We start from the raw sequence: 15,982 nt of genomic DNA on the forward strand, positions 1-15,982 counted from the left end.
ACAAGCTGAGGGAACTGATATCTAGTGAACTATACTAGCCATTACATTGAGCTTACATTGTGCTGGACATTCAAACAACTTGATGAACTAGATGCTATCCTTCTGTAAACAGGTAGCTAGGACCAGTTTAGAAAAGTGCACGTTTCATCTTCATACAGTAACTGATATTTTATCTACTGCATCATTCAATATCCCTGTAAAGTGACCTACGTTCTTGAATATAATTTCAAATTAATTAATTTCAGTCCCTAGAAAACATTTTTGAACAATAATTTTTAAAGAAAGTTTGATCCTTTCAAAATAATTGGTTGGAATGTTTTTCATTTTTGTATTATTTGAATAATTCATCAGTATACAATTAATCAGTCACACCGTATAAAGTGTAATAATTGGAGGGTTCAAATTGTCAAAAAACAAACCACAAAAAACAATTAGTCATAGTAAGATACCAGCTGAAAATTTAAAGTGTCTCTGTGGTATCCAAGAGCATTAAATGTAATATTACTAGAAGTTAAGTCTACTTCCAATTTCTGCTAGTTAAACTATTTTTTGGAATTTTAGAATTCCTAATGATTTATTTAAGGGTGGGAGTGCTGTTATACTGTGTATACTGTGTTTCATCACAGCTGTGATTTGATCGGAAGGCACTGGGTGCAGAATTTTGCAAGTGTGCAATATTTCGCATGACACCGGGACTCAGACACAACAGGCATAGTAACTGTGGGCTCAGTAACATAATTTATGTTTAAACTTCTATTGTCATCAGTTGGAAGAAAGCAAACGTCATGTTATAAAATGTATCCACTTCGTTAAAATCTGGCTAGTTATCTAACATAAAAAATGCAAATTGATCACGGCCAGTGATGATGGCTGAGTGATGTAATCAGCAGTCATGAAATGTGTTGCGGCCAATCACAATATGTGGTCGGAACTAACTGGTGTATAATATTTAGTTTCTGTAGCTAATAAGATAAGGACCAGTTTGTCTTTTTCCCCTGAAAAAAGTAGGTAAACTGTATGCTTTATATTTGAAAATCATAGCAATGTCGTTAAGTTAATAAACACAAGGTAGGCATTGCTTTGGCAATTATTGAGCTGTGCATGTATAATAATAATAATAATAATAATAATGAAATGGCATACAATTTGTAACTGTCACACTTGCATTGATTGTCAAAAAAATGAATGGGGCAAAAATAGTGGGAGAGAAAGATAACGCACTGATTTAAATTTCATTAAAGAGTATAGGTGGGAGTTGTATATGTTTTCATGAAATATGTCAGGACCCTTATAATATATTTTATGTGGCATTTGCTATTTTCTTTCAGTGAAAGCATAAAGGGGTGCACATATATTAAATTTGCATGGATGAGCTCATATCAGTTCATTATTATACTAATCAGGCAGGGGCTAAGCTGAAACTGAATTTCACATTACTTTATCACTCAGGATGACGTTATACCTCTATACTTTATTTGCAAAGCTTTAATTATTGCTCTTGAATCCCTTTGTTCCTCTGGCTATTTATGCAAACACAATATACATTTTGCCCCAGCTGTCAGATATTGATAACATCACAGAGGCTGTGTGTCAATTTATGTTCCGGACTCTTAAAAACTGTCAAGTGGGATGCTGACAGCTCATTCTTCTGTTGTCTCCTGTGGCAATGGTAAACAGTCCAATAAACCGCAGGGGTTATCTTCAAATCCCAAAGCTGCTAGAGCAAAGCCATTTGCACAGGTACAACACCATCCATCAGATTCAAGCGCATTCATTTCATCACAGGTGCAGGGAGACTGGCTAGCGGTAAAGTAGTGTAATCGCTTTCTTCTCAAGAATTTGTTGCATGCATAGAAAATTGTTCATTCAGTCTTGTTTGCTTTAGTGGGTTTTGCTCAATTTCATAGGTAACCCATTTCCAGTATGACAAAAATTTGTGGGCTGGACTATTTATTTCAAGTTGTGTGATATTTGTGATTAAACCTGAAATGTCCTCCTGCAGCTGTCTTAAGATCACATTGGTATGCTTGCAGCAGCCTATGAAAGCCCTCCTGTTCTCCTGGTATCATTTATTGGGTAGTGATGCAGACAATTTTTCAGCAATGGATCTGCGTCACCACTCCATCACTGAATGGGCACCTTGGTGTCATCAGTGCGTCCACTCCGCAGAGCACAGGCCTACGAGCCGAATCTCTTTCGCTGACAGGCGGACCCGGATCGTTATTCCTCCGCTCTGTCATGCTGGCTGACTGACTGCTGACTCCAGATGTCTGAGGCAGTAGAGTGAACTTTCTTCTCTTTCCTGGAGGAGGAAGAAGAAAAGAGTTCTGAGGCTCAATCTATGGCAGCAGGTCAATTAAATAGAAATGGTAACGAGATATCTGTGTGTAGGCTTTAGTCTAAAAGTAGGAGCAAGAGTCATACTATGCATTGGAATGATTAAATAAGAAATCACCTCAGGATATTAAATGCTTAGGTGCTGTGAATTGTGAAAAATGAATAAAAAATATATGGTGCCACTTCATAGCCTTGGACAATGTGTCCATCAGCTTTCTGGAGAGAAAGGAAGAAAATCTGTGCAAATCAATATTCCATGACACTAAACACACATCTTTACCCCAAAGGCTATTTATTACATTCCATTTATTTAGCAGACGCTTTTATCCAAAGTGACGTACAAAAGTGCATTTCATGGTTATGGACAACTACAAAACACAGGTTCAATAAGGCACAATACTCATTTCGTACAGCTATTTCTAGCCAAGAACACAGTTCAGTTCACACAGTGAACAGTATTCTGACATAACTTATGCCAAGCCAAACTAGGGAGAAGAACAAGCTACAATATTAGGACTAATACAAATTACCAAAAGTGCTAGAATGGGGGTAAATGTAACATGAGTGTCATGAAAGGGGGGATTTGAAGTGAAATGATATACAGAGTCGTGGCAGTTAGTCCAGGTAGTCTGAAGAGATGCGTCTTCAGATCACGGCGGAAGATGGGTAGTGAGGTTCAAAGAGGGACAGGGAATTCGTTCCACCATTGGGGAGCTATTTATAATGTTGTACATATAAGGTATTTGTAATTCACTGGGATCCATGACCATAGCTACAGTCTCATCATAGAATAAACAAGATGCCATACATAGTGTCACAAGTATAAGACATAGTGTCACAAGTGTAAGAACTCATACATAGTGTCTCAAGTATAAGAACTCATACATAGAGTCACAAGTATAAGAACTCATACATAGAGTCACAAGTATAAGTATAAGCCATAGTTTCACAAGTATAAGAACTCATGCATAGTGTCTCAAGTATAAGAACTCATACATAGTGTCACAAGCATAAGAACTGAAAAATAATGTCACAAGTATAATTCTTCCAAAGGAAACCTCGTAGCTGTAGATCCATCATGCAGTTAAGCCAGAAATTACAAAAGGAAAGGCTATGCATATCATTAGTCTTGATAGACATACGTCATGTAACTCCAGCTTTTTGCAACTTCACGCCCCAAGTGAAGTTAAGTGCTTCTATTTTAAAAGACCTGGGACTTAATTAAAAATGACATCTCCCAAAACACTTGGTTGTACTTTCAATGCTGGCATGTTGAAATTAGCGTTGAGAGCCCCAGAGTGCAAAGAAAATAGGAAAACTGTCAACTGCTCTTCAAATCACCTCCATCAGTCCGTGCTAAACAAATAACAGCCTGCTGACATACAGTAGCATTAACAATGCATTAAACCAAATATCTTTCTTATTAGTACATCAAATCAGGCTAATCAGATCTCCATCTTACGAAAAGCATCACTATACCTTGATGCAGCATAGTACTGAATGAACAAACTGAATGTTGGTACTTTTTTGGCAAACACCTGTATATCTTCCCACACGTCATGGATGTCCTTAATCTTTGTAATTCCACAGAACCCTATTTTTATAGACTGGTTATTTAAAAATAAAAAAAGATACAGAAATAACATGAATGAAAAAAATTAACAGTATGAGGAGGTTTCAAGAAATGACACGTTATTTATTTATTTAGCTATTTCTTTATTTAATTAGGTGATACTGCCTGCAGTTCACTGATTTGGGTTCAGGTTGTGCATTGTACCCTTTTGGAATTCTTTATTGAATTCTTTATTTTTAATGAGACAAACTGCAAAAAGATATCACGTAAAAGTCTAAAAGTGATATGTGGCACTACTCACCTAAAAACAAATAAATAAGCAAGCAAATGGCTGTACAAGACTGGCGTGAAATGGTGTCAGGAAAACCTGAAGGGACTGTGTGCCAAGATTGCATGTTGTTGAAACTGTGGTATCACACAGAATGTACTCTGTCAGGTTGAGCATGCATTCCATACTGCTGAAAGATCCAGCTCTCTGGAGCAGGACAGTGTAATGACTTATTTGTTCAAAGAGGCAGTGTCGCCATCTGTAACCAGCTCTACCTCCAGATGGTGCCCTACAGCAACTTGGTGGGACAAGCCCATGACTACGTGACTAGTTCAATGGAAATTATTTAATTAGGGCGTGGTGCATCTTTTCTATTTTTTTTTTTACTACATAATCTTTTGTTGGGTTTAGATTAACAGTTCACAGTGAAGAGTTTCCCATGCATTCCATTAAAAACAACAGAAATTTGTCTTAATAAGTCCAGAAGGGCGCATTTAATGTTCAATTTTGACATAATAACACATTATGGAAATTAGGTTGTCAAAGGAGACTAGAGTCTGGCAAGAAATAAAAGCGTCAAATATGACTGACTAATAAATTAATATTTGTTAACAGCATCACTGTACTTAAAGCTGTGTGTGTTTGCTCAAATAGAAAACCTAAGGCTCTCTATTGAATAGTAAAGAGACACACGGATTCTGTCTGAAATAAACCCATTTTTCTCCATTGAATTAATAACGAGGTAAAAGACATCAATTTGCTGGTCTGACGATTAACAACAGTTGTCTTAACCGCACATGCACGCACACACACACACACACGCACGTGCGCACACGCACACGCATGCATACGCACACACACACACACACACACACATTCCCTTATGTAGCTTCCTTATGTGACTGTAGATGGTCACACCTTCCTCTCTGTGCTGGCAGAGTCCAGCCCCCTTCTGTTGCACACTGGTTAGGTGGCAAGCACTCCTTGTGATGGAAATGACATGTCTGTGCAGCTCCTGGCCCTGAGCATTTGTATTACACAAGAGTATTTTGTGATTGCCATCCATATTAAAACCATGATAATCAGGGACAGAGTGTGTGAATGTGGGTCCTGGACTGAATTCTATGCATCTCTATGAGCAGGCGTTTCTCTTGTGTTTCTCTGTGTATAACTGTGGGTGAGAAGTGTGTGTGTGTGTGTGTGTGTGTGTGTGTGTGTGTGTGCGTGTGTGTGTGTGTGTGTGAGTGCGTGCATATAATCAAATTTTTTTTAAAATGTTATAATCTTTGTTCTTAATCTTGCCTTTGGATTTGCAGTTAACTTTGCCAGGTTGTAAATGACTCTAAACACAGAATTTGCATAAAACTCAATTTTAGATATCACCATTGAATTCTAACAAACACACACAAAAATGACATCATTTCATTAACGTCATCTCTGAAATATATCAAAAACACTAATGGTTGAGGTCACTGTGATGTGTTCCCCACTGAAAGTCACATACATGAACCAGCACTTTTTATCCTCCCAGTTTATCACAATTTTTAATACCCAGTTTGTCTGTGTTTATGTTCATGACCTTAACATTCACTGCCAATTCTGTTGTCAATTATGGGGAAGCACAAGCATTCACCCTCCTCCAAAACCTGTGATGTCAAGTCAATGTCTTTTCAGTATTCAGCCCTCTTGTCAAGCCTGCACAGACACTGATTATATTTACGTGCACACCAATGTCCAATTTTCACCTGAATATTCAAGTATTCTCACTATGATATGTATCATGCTTACACCTTATGAAATATATTATTATATGTCACACCTGGACATAAACTTATGTCAGCATGTCCTATTTTCGACGGAATCTCAGGTCATGATTATTTGTCTAGCTTACCATAAAGGTGAATCCAAAAAATAAGCAATTTTAAAGCAGCTATTTAAGTTATGGTTACAAGAATATGGAGTTTATAATGGTAAATGGACTGCATTTATATAGCGCTTTTATCCAAAGTGCTTTACAATTGATGCCTCTCATTCACCCATTCACACACACACACACTCACACACCAACGGTGAAAGGCTCCCATGCAAGGCACCAATCAGCTCATTGGGAGCAATTAGGGGTTAGGTGTCTTGCTCGGGGACACTTTGACACGCCCAGGGTGGGGGATCGAACCGGCAACCCTCCGACTGCGAGACAAACGCTCTACCTCCTGAGCTACGTCACCCTGATTATGCTCCTAGTCAACTTATATTTGGGTTATTAGCTTATATATAATATAATTGAACATAGTCAATGAGTCAGAGGAAGACACTTTATCTGTAGGTTATGTACACAGACTGTGAGTCCCAGATTTACCACAGGGGCTCCTAGCATACAGTGATGAACAGATGTCCCACTGATTGAAGTCTCTTCCCTGAATAATGCTACAGCCAATTATGCAGCACCTTGTGGAGCTGCCAGTCAAAACTGGTGAAGTTATGGACAATTTATATCACCAGACCATGGGGTCATCCATGTGCCCTGTACCTTCATTTATAAAACCATGATATGGTTATACTTCTCCCATAGTGATGTTTAAAGCTTTCTTAAAACCTTGGTCCCCAGTGGAATACCATCCCTGATGCCAGGAAACAATTAACTGTACAGGTATCAGTCCACTGGTATGCTGAGAAATGAATTTTCCATAAAGATGTTTTCTTTTGTTCTATGGCAGAAATGACCACGTGCCATTCCTCTGTGAAACAATTCAATATTTAAGAAAATTCACCTGCTGATTTAAAGATTTTTGGTCTCTCAATTTATTTTTTCTTAATAAATGTGGGCAAATAAGCAAATAAACAAGAAAAAAAAGGGGAAACAGAAAATTGTTATACATATGCACAGTAATTAACATGTAAAAGGTAAAATCAGGGTTTTATTGCATAAGAACTTGGAATGGAATAGATTCTTATATAATTTTGTTTATTGCTTTGTCAACAGGACTATTTGGTTGGACACAATCCTGAAACTTAATTGAATGAGTTGCCTGTCCAATGACAACAGCAGCCATTAAAGTATAAATAACATTGACCTATGAATGTCATTAAAAATGTTTTCTTCTTCCACGTTATGATAAAGAAGATACTCGCTGAGGTTTTGAAAAAAAATGGACATTTGCTCAAGGCAAATTTTTAATATTATAAATCTAAATTTCATAAAGCATGAAGTGCTAGAAATATGTCTCCACAGAATGCATCATCAGGTTTGACTATTAATGCAGTTCTGTGACTGAGCTGCATTCATTTTTCAGCATTGATGGATTTTTTGAAAAAGCAAAAATGACAAGCATACTGTAAGACTACTGTAGTGTTGATTGGCCCACTAGTCTAGAACTGTTCTTTTCAAAAACAGACTTAATGATGCATTCTGTTTGGACACACCCGATCCAACTACCTCCTCCTTTGTTGGATTTTAATTATATTTTACAAATTTTTCACTGCACATTTTTATTTTATTTTATTGTTTTGGCTCAGCGTAATATGACAAAACTATATTTAATTGTAACTAAAAGGCAATATATTTTTAATACTTGCCCAGAATGGTTACTCCTGCTCTGTAAATTTAAGAATTGCAATTTAGCTAGCAATGCTGCAATTCTGGCTTCCATAAGAACTGACTGATGCTCTGCATTGATTCAATAAATTAGTAATGTCTAGCACCTTCTGGGTTTCAGTTCAAAAAGAAAGTATTTCTTTTAATGGAGGATCATTTGCACTATAAATCCCTTGTTACGTTATGTTTCTTTGTCCAGAATCTCCATGGTAGCTATCCAATCAGAATTTTGTAACTTTTTTTATCAATCCCTTTTGTTCTTTACTGTTCTCGCTCAAAAAGAGACTAGTCCATTTTGTATTCATTAGATGTCCTGAACTGACAGCACTTCAGAATAAATGCCTCGCTTTGAGAAAGAAACAGAGAGCTCACACAAAGAGGTACTGTCCCCTCTAACAGTCTGTGGTATGGGGAACAGCTATGGATGGTGGTCTTCCGTGAATATTCTACTGTTTGCATTGAGGTCACGTTTCTTTGACCTTGGTGTTCTTAAGCTATTTGGTCAGGAGTGGCATTTCCTCAATATTATGCTGGAATCTTGGGGGGAATTCAGAAATGGCAACAAAGAGCTAGCTCGCCAAAGATGTTGAAAGCATTTTCCGCAGGGAATGTATTTTTGAGTCCTATAGGAAAGGTAGCACTCTATCCAGTTACCCCTTGTAAATTTAGTAAATGAGCTGAGTTTGCTACTATTGCTCAAATGTATCTTATGGTTAATTTAAAATCAACAAAAATACTTCTCGTCCTAGGAAAATGTATGTGATATGCAATATATTATTTAAAATAAATAATATTTATACATAGAAAGTAATAATAATAATAATAATAATAATAATAATGTATTATTATTATTATTATTATTATTATTATTATTATTATTATTATTATTATTATATGCATGCTTTTAAATAAACATTAAGCCATGTAGAGACAAGGGAACTGGCATTGCAGAAGATTATAGTGCAGACCATATTTTTAACACTGGCTTTTGCAACTAGACAAGAGACTGCAGGTTTACGCTATGTGGACAGTAGCACAACTGTGGAGTGGCATCCAGCCTGCAATAAGTGCAACATTTTGTCTCTGTATGATTGCCTCAGACATTACAGACAAGCATCTCGCATGATGCAGTGAGCACTTACTGCATTGGGAATGATATATCGTCAATGGACAGAATGAAGGGCGTGCATATGGCCAGTCACTCTAATAGCTCCCCATTAATGATGAAACGATGCCAGTCTTCTCTCCCGCACCTAAAATAGCATTGCATGGCTGTGATTATAAACTCGTATTGATTTCCAATTTTCAACATACATGTTTTTGAGACTCGGGAGTCCTCTGCACCAGTGCATTGGTATCAGTCCAACAGAGATGAATCAATGTGTTGATGGCCAAGCCGGCCTGCAATATTCCCCGACTCCAGATCCAATTTGGCCCTACATTGAAAATATCTCTCACATATTTTCTGTCCAGTTGATCTTGCCGTCAGTCACCTAAGTGCCCGGAAAATTAAGCACAGGGCTCAATGCGCTACAGATGATTGCACTGATACTGAATGAGTTTTGTCTGTGATAGTAAGCCATTAATAACATTTACTTAACAGGATGCTATTTATGTATACTTCTTAGCTGATTTAAAAATACATTGTCTGCACTGTCAATATACAGCACTATGTAATAGATGCATGAATGCCCCTGCATAGATCAAATACAATAAGGAATACATTTTGCTGTCAGCAAGTCATTTTAAAATTGTAAAGCTTTTTACTGTTACAATTACAGTACAATATGATCTTAAATGTCCTCCTAATTTAAATGTTTAATGATTCAGTGTAACTACACTTGAAGTGGTGGAATGAGCTTTATAATGCTGTCACTGCTACTAATGAAGAAGTTACGGCAGACATTTATGGTACAACTGTATCTAAATTTTGTGTCACTTTACTTAAAGTGGTGTGGAAAACATGATGCCATTGTAAGTGGTTATAATTAGGATCGCCGTGTTTTTTTCCAAAGCAGTTTTTTCTCCTTTTGCATTTCAGTCATCCTTCAGCATGAGGTCAGTGGATGATTCTTTGATTGCACATGTTAGACAATTATCACATTACACCTCCCAGTCATCCACATTGATAAGTCAATTGCCACTAACAATGATTGATAGTAGTGTTCCCCCACACTTTCGCTTGCTGCATTCATCGTGGTTATTAAAACCACAGACATTAATCACACATTAAAAGTGCAGTTACATCACATGTACAAAGAATTATAAATAGAAGCTTGTCCAAATAAATGAAACAGCTTGCAGCAAGCATAGGCTAATTAAAATGAAATAGAAATGTAAGGTTTAAACTTATATCCTCTGTCATTGCTTGATGATGGTTGCTGTAAACTTGTCCATGTGAAGAGATACCGATTTCTGCATCGACAGAGTTGGTTGGAATGAACAAATATTATTTTTCTTTCTGCATAGTAATTGAAAAGATTTTCTTTAATCCCAGAACTCCCCCAGTGTCATAGAAGTGCTTTTGTGCAAATAATTTGTAATTGACGAATATAGGAGAACAGTTCTTGTCAAATCCTGGAATTGAGTCCAGAGGGAGTTTTGTCCAGCCAAGCATGCATACTTGCTTGAGGTCACAACCCCTAACAACCCTAGCCTCAAGGATTTTGCCTGCTGGTTGAAAAATATGATATCTTTTGGAGTGCATTGGGGTTGTAATACATTTCTCTGCAACTTCTCTGTAGGTTTTGACGCATTGGCTATTCATTGTTTTGACTGCAATTTACTGCTGAACCAATGGTTGGTATTCATTTTTAGTTGTTGAGCCTTATTGTATGTTTCATGTACTGAGATTTCTCTAACCAGCAGATCATTTCAATGAGGCTTTTTGTTGTGTTCCACTTTTAAAGTAAGCTGTGGCCATAAACCCTTGTCATACAACTCCCTGAGCTGTTTCAGTACAGCAATATTTGTTGAGATGTAATTTCTCTAGGGCCACAAATCTGGAATAGAAATTCAGATTATGGGAATGGTACGACACAGCAGAATACCAACTGCCCCATCTTGTTTTGAATGGCTCAGGTGGGAGTTGTTTTTGTAGACTTGAGCCTTGCTTTGTCCTTGCATTTCTTAGAAGCATAGTGTAGTGCAACTTTGTGCTTAGAAAATGCTTATATCTCTGTCAACAACACTCACAAGTTATACTACATGGCCAAAAGTATGTGGGCACCTGACATCCGACATTTCATCAGAAATTATGAGCATTAATATGGAATTGGTCCACCCTTTGCTGCTATAACAATCTCTACTCTTCTGGGAAGGTTTTATACTAGATGTTGGAGCACTTTTGCTGGGATTTGCTTCCATTCAGCCAGATGAGCATTAGGCCTGGCTCACAGTTCGCTTTCCAATTGATCCCAATTGTTAGATGGGGTTGAGATGAGGGCTCTGTGCAGGTCAGTCAAGTTCTTCACACTGTTCTAGACAAAACCATTTCTATACTGACCTTGCTGTATGCCTAGGGGCATTGTCATGTCATCTGACCTGAATTTCTTGGGGCAAACTTTCACAATTGTAAGGTATTAAAACTTTCTCATGAGCATAAACATTAGCTTAAATTTGCCACTAGCATTCGCCAACATTAGCTAACAGAATTAATGGTAGTCCGCAGTAAAGAGAAATGATTGCCAAAAGAGTTTCATTTTACACATTTGGCAGTAACTCATGGCAGTAGTCATGTAACTGTCACAGTTGAATATTACAATGACATAATTATAATGTCTAATTATAATATAATGTCAGGTAACTAGCTAGCTAATTATCTAAATTTTTATTTTGGTTTTTCAAGCTAACATAGTTCAGTGTAACACTGAAAAGCTAGCTGCAGAAACTTTTTAAAATTTGTATATTAATTGGCTATGTAGATAGCTAGATTGTTACTTTGTAGTTTTTGAATTTCTCTGTAGTGTCATAATCTTTTCAGTGACTAGGAATAGGATTTTATGACAGATATATTACATTTGTGTGCTTATGGAATATGTCAGAAATAATTAAGTCACTAATGGAGTTCAAGGTCTTATTATCACAGTTGATATAAAGTATTATGGAACTAAAGCTAGGAGTTCTTATGATGCATTCTGTACAACAGTCCATTGAAGTATCATCAATAACTTAACTTTTTTTAATTTCCTTCTGAGGGTTTTGTATTTTGGCAACATGGGTTTGTTAAATGAACTGTTCACCAGAGAAAGGCAATGAACACTTAATTCAATAATCTTCTCTACAAGGTCAGGGACAGTCAAAGGCTTGTATGGAGAGCTGCACAGGTAACTTTTCCCCTGAACTGAAGAAGGAACAGTACCTAAAGACCCTTGTTGCTATGCATGGAATGAATCAGTTGTGAAAACAATCTAACAGTGTTCTCAGTGTATTACACTCACTGTATGTGACGAAAGGTAATAAATGAATTTCTTTTATTGGGCCATGTTGGGGCTGTCATTGCAATTTGTAGTACCTTTGCAAGAAAAGAAATATTCTCCCTTATTCCTTTCTCTGCTCCACATCCGTTTTGTGGGACCAGGCTAATCATTGCTTTTTCTATTACCCTGCATGCTATCTGCAGAGCTGAACACTGAAGCGTTGAGACAGAGAGGGGGAATTGGAACGGGGTCCATTTTTTGAAAATTGATCCAATTTCGAAATTTTCAAATCGCCCTTTTAGGATCCCATCCCCTGCCAGTAGAAAGCGATGCCTGGACACTTACAGAGCTGTGTAATTATGTCTCTCCTTCATGTGACCTGTGTAATATTGGTACAGCTGAAGCATAGGATGCCTGATGACTATGGAAATGAGGTGACACTGAGCACTGCAAACTGTCTGTTTTCTCCTGTGACCTGGCACCTCTACAAAATCATCTCAATACACTGATTATAATTTTTTGTATGGGTGTGTGTATATATACAGTATATATACCCAGTGAGCTCCATAATGTTTTGGATATATATATATATATATATATATATATATATATATATATATTGATTTGGCTCTGCACTCCACAATTTTAGATTTGTAAGCAAACAATTCACAGGTGCTTGTGGTGCAGATTCTCAGATTTTATTAATGCATATTTTATACATTTTGGTTTTACCATGTAGAAATTACAGAACTTTTTATACATAGTCCTACATTTAAGGGCACCATTGGGACAAACGGCTTTACAGGTGTTTCTGATTAGTCAGGTGTGTTCAATTGCTTCCTTAGTGCACACACTTTTAGTAACTAGCCTTGATTCTAGGCTTTTGATTGCCTTTAGAGTGTGTTATTAGCATTTATCAACATAAGGACCAGAGTTGTGCCAATGAAAGTAAAAAAAGACATTATGAGGCTGAGAAATAAGAAACAAATAGTCTGAAACATAAGCCAAACCATAGGCTCAAAAATTAACTGCTTGGAACAGTCTTAAGAAGAAAGAGAGCATGGTATGCCAAAGAAGACCTCTACTTAATAATGCTCACCAAAATGAAAAAAAACCCTCAAGCAGCTGTTCAACAGATCAGAAACACTCTTGAAGAGGCTGGCCTGGATGTGTCCGTGACTAGTGTCCATAGAAGACTTCACGAACAGAACTGGGGAGGCTACACTGAACAATGCAAACCTCTAGTGAGCTGTAAATACAAGATGGCTAACAGTTTGTGGAAAATGTACCTAAAAGAGCCTGCAGAGTTCTGGAAAAAGGTTTTGTGGACAGATGAGTCCAAGATGCACTTGTATCAGACTGATGGCATGATCTAAGTATGGAGGCCAAAAAGAACTACCCAAGATCTAAAGCACCCCCCCCCCCATCTGTGAAGCATGGCAGTGGGGGTGTTATAGTTTGGGCTTGTATGGCTGCCACAGGTTCTGGCTCACTTGTCTTCATTGATTATGTAACTGCTGATGAATGAATTCTGAAGTGTACGGAAGCATCTTATCTGCTCAAGATAAACCAAATGCCTCCAAACTCATTATATGGCACTTCACCCTACAGCAAGACAATGATCATAAACATGCTGCTAAAGCAAGGAGTTTTTCAAAGCCAAAAACTGGAAAATTCCTGACTGGCTAAGCCATTCACCCAATCTGAATCCAATTGGTGAAGAGAAAACTAAAGGCATCTAGCTCATGAAACAAGCAGAATCTGAAAATGGCTACAGTACAGGCCTGGGAAAGCATCACCAGAGAAGATGCACCTGCTGATGTCTATAGGTCACATAATTCAAGCAGACATTGCATTCAAATGAAATGTGAGTGCTAAATATGACTACTTTCATCGACATAACATTAATATGTCCAAAATATAATGATTCCCTGCAATTGGAGGGGGGAGCACTATATATAAAAAGTGTTGTTTCTAGATTTCTACATGGTGAAACCAAAGTGTATAAAAATACAAATCTAACATTGTGGAGCACAGATCAAGAAAAAAATATATGTCCCAAACATTATGAAGCTCACTGTATACACACACACAAACACACTTATGTTTGTGTACACATGTACTGCACAGTTACTACACAGCCACTAAACAGTCTTTAGCTATTGGCCAGTTGAGTTTGACTTCCAGGGGATGTGGCATTGAAATTGCAGATAAAACAGATTAATCATGTCACTCTCCCTTCTGCCATAACTTCATGTGAGGCCCGTGTGTAAGGTGAATAGTGAGATGGTGTGGCTGTGGTTCATAATAGCGTATATAAAGAGGTGCATGCTCTGATCTAGTGACACACACACACACACACGCACACACACACACAAACATGCGCATGTTTACACACGCGTGCACACAGACACATCCCGCAGACAGGAAAAACAAAAGCGGCGCAGCGTCTTTGAGGTTGGCTCGAAGCAGCTGCAGGGAAATTAGATTCGGTCTTTGCCAGAGAGTGACTCAAGACTTCAACAGAAGGCAGAGCTGACAAAGTGGAAAGCAGGAGTGTACCTATTACTGTGTGAGGACAGGCAGATTGGGGCACTGACCTCTGTGAGCCACACTAAACACAGCAATCAGAAGAAATCTGAGGGCAAAATAACTTTTGTGATGAGGGGTGAGCTTCAGAAGGTACAGTGCTACAAATAAATAAATAAATAAATAAATAACAATAAAATATTATTATGTGATGTGATGGCCCCTTCAGTAAAAACATAATACTATCTGCATTTCATTACAGAGTCTATGCCCTAGGCACCCCCGTTGTCATTTTTACTGACTATAGAATTGTTGTGGCTGCGTTTGCCTTTTTGCATATAACATAATGAACAGCCAATGATTTATATGGATGCGTCTGTCACCTGCTTAATCATGACACCAAAACATTCACAATAAGAAAGAATCTGTATTTTGGCAAAATGTAGTAAAGGGTGTGAAATAGCAAATGCAGTCTAGGAAGACAGGAAGACCAGTAGACCAGTAGACAGGAAGTAAGTGTGGTGATTACAGCAGACAGGGAGGACTGGGAGAGAAATATAACAGGAAGTCTGTGTACTGAACAGTACCACTCACTAGTACATTGGTTTGAGTGTTTTCCAGCAACCTTGAGTGGGGTCAAAAGTACAGTATGTACAGATATACCTCACGTCAATATGTGAAGTAAATCAGATGCGGCTGTTGTCATTGGTAGATGAAACTGCTGGAAAGCCGCGTTTCCACCCAAAGTACCCGGAACTTTTAGTCCCAGGAACTACTTTTCAAGAAACTAAAAGGTTCCTTCAGCCCATTGCTGTCTGCGTTTCCACCACGGTCTAAAGACTCGAGAAGATTAGGCAAATGAGTCCGCTGACGTATGAAAAAGTGACGGCTGTTTTACACGTCATTTTTGCACGAGACTATACAACAACTATGACGCCATATAAAGCGACAGACAAGCATCATTATTTATGCGACACTGCAACAACAGTAAGCATGGAGGAGATTCAAGTTGTGCTGCTGTTGATCGTGATTTACTGCTTTGCAAATGGGGTCACTGAGTCAACGCTGGAAAGAGACGAGCAGTAGTAGCAAAGCGGATTCAAAACGCCCGGAATGCTAGCCTTAAAGCAAGTAAACGGATTTTACGAGCTATTGCGGAGATTGACCGTGAGATGACTGAGACGGACTCACTTTATGGCTAGAATTACGGGCATTTTGAATCCGCTTTGCTCCTACTGCTCGTCACTTTTCCAGTGTTGTCTCAG

Source organism: Anguilla anguilla, chromosome 4 (assembly GCF_013347855.1).
Source record: "Anguilla anguilla isolate fAngAng1 chromosome 4, fAngAng1.pri, whole genome shotgun sequence".
NCBI classification, from domain to species: Eukaryota; Metazoa; Chordata; class Actinopteri; order Anguilliformes; family Anguillidae; genus Anguilla; species Anguilla anguilla.